The sequence below is a fragment of the Pteropus vampyrus genome, unplaced genomic scaffold (assembly GCF_000151845.1).
Source record: "Pteropus vampyrus isolate Shadow unplaced genomic scaffold, Pvam_2.0 Scaffold56, whole genome shotgun sequence".
NCBI classification, from domain to species: domain Eukaryota; kingdom Metazoa; phylum Chordata; class Mammalia; order Chiroptera; family Pteropodidae; genus Pteropus; species Pteropus vampyrus.
The window spans coordinates 1,252,791-1,255,268 of NW_011888837.1; positions in this window are offsets into that span (position 1 = coordinate 1,252,791).

Genomic DNA, 2,478 nt, shown 5'->3' on the forward strand with positions numbered 1-2,478 from the left:
AGATATTATATAAAAACTATTATATATAATGCATATTATCTATTATTCATATAATAGATATAAAATACTTTATCCTCAAAACAATCCTTTGGGTATATTACAAATGAAAGTGAGATTTATTTAAGTTTGGTGACTATACTATAAAACTATCATTTTCCTGTATTTTGATACAGGTTGAGTTATAACTTTGTAGTTCCCACCTTCTCTGACTTTGGGATGGTGTGTGACTTACTATGGCCAGCAGAATATGGCAGAAGTGGCATGTGCCAGTTCTGAGTCTGTGTGTACTTCTTGCTCTTTGACCCAAATGGATTTGTTCTCTATTGTACCTCAACTTCGCTATGAGAACATGCCTCTAGCCTGCTTGAGGGATGTGAGAGACACATGGAGTCCAGCTCATAGCCTAGACCTACCTATGTATCACAGATTTAATCATGTGTCTCAATTCCAGCATAAACTATGAGATGTTAGGCTCAGGGTAATAGCCTTGTGAATTGTAGGTCTCAACCAGGCATTGGTCTCCATTCTGCAGAGTTCTTAGGGAAAAATTTTCACTCTGTATTTGATGTGGACCCTTTGGGTGGCCACTCAGATGTTACCATGTGGCACAGCGAGGTCTGCACTCCTAAGCAGTTGGCTCACTAGGACCTTACAAAATAATTCTGCTACTGTCTATGCTTCTGTTCCCCAAAAAGACTCTGATCCTCAGAGTTATAGGGGAAAATACGCAAACGCTCATGGTATACTCATGGCTCAGCCAAGGGGTTAATTTAAGCCCAATATCTTCAAAACCACCAAAGCTACTATTGCATGAGAGCCTTCTACTCCTGCTGATACTTCTTTGAGATTCTGTGGAAAATGAAACATCAATATGAAGAGGGTAGAGAGGACTTCCTCTCCCACACAGGTATATCCAGTAATCACCAAAAACAAAATTAAAAAAATGAAACAAACAAAAACCAAACAATAGCAAAAAACCCAACCCAAATAAGGGAGAAGAAACAAAAACTAAAAGAGAGATTTAAAGTTTGATCCAATTGGAAAGCCAACATCTACTAAATGAATTTATACAACAGAAGATAAAAGGGTATAAATGGTCCTTGTGCCTCTATATCATATGTTCTGAATTAACTTTAATATCTGCTGAAATGTTCCAAATAGAAAATCTATCAATACTGGGGGTCAAATTACAGTTATAACTTGGGATTCAACTAAATTTAAACAAGATACTCTCTATGGTTTTAGGAGAATTGCCAAACATAAAATAGAGGGTATAGGTATACCTCACCTTAACTATCAGAACTCTTTCTTTGCCCAAATTATGCATTGTCCTCAACTATCCCGTAGTGGGCATGGAATTTCTGACCCAATGATCTAAAAATTTAAGTCTTTGGTACTTGTAATTGGCTTGACAAATGAGACTCTATGAATCTTCCTCACCAGTTCAAATTAGTTAACACAGCTCAATATAAATTGAAAAGAAGCCTTCGAAGATTAAATACCATTATATAAGAGTTATAGAGAAGGCGTGATTATCTCCAGTGCTTCTCTATTTAATAGTCCAATTTGGACTGTTCTTAACCTGAAATCAATGAATGGCATCTCGCAGCAGATTATCTCAACCTTAATGCTCTGGTCCCATCTACTTGGGATCAGATATTACCGATATTACTGAAATTAACTGATTTCATCTGATCAGCAGTTGGTAATTAATTTTTAGTTATAGATTTTGGCTAATATAGTCTATTTAGTGTCTATTTCAACAGGCTCTCAGCTGAAGTTTACCTTTTCTTACAAAGGAACACAACATACTTTTACCTGGCTATCCATGAGGTACCTTATTGACTCCATCATCACATAATTTTTGCAGGCAGGATTTTAACCTTGTTCAGCTTTCTCCAGGAGCACAGGTATAGCATCACACTAATATCCTCCTCTGCGGACAGTCATTTGACCCACTCATTCAGGACATGTAAATATTCACAAAGATGTTGACAAGAAGGAATAGACCATTGCCATGCATAAAGTACAAAGTCACTGCCACCTCAGCCAAATTTCTTGGCATTATTTGATTAGTCAAGGGCCACACCATTCCTAAAGCTGTCAAAACAAAGCAAACAAAAAAAAAAACTAGTGACCCTCTCAACACTGTCAATGTTAAAATAGTCCCAGTATCTTTAGGCCTTTTGGATTCCAGAGGGAATCTAGTCCTCATTTATAAATTTTACTTCATTGCATTTATGTCATTACTTGCAAATTGGCCAACCTTGAATGGGGCTCCCTACAACAAAAGGCTCTAGAATCTGACCAAACTGAAGTATAACAGTGTCCTCCAGAGACTTTTGCAGAATAGAGGTTTTAGTAACATTTTGTCCCCTGGAGTGTCTGGACCACCCATGATGGCCAAAAGTTGCCCTTGGGCTTCCAATGCAAGAAACTGGCATCCTCAACAGTAGAGTTGAAATTGTTACTGGGCTT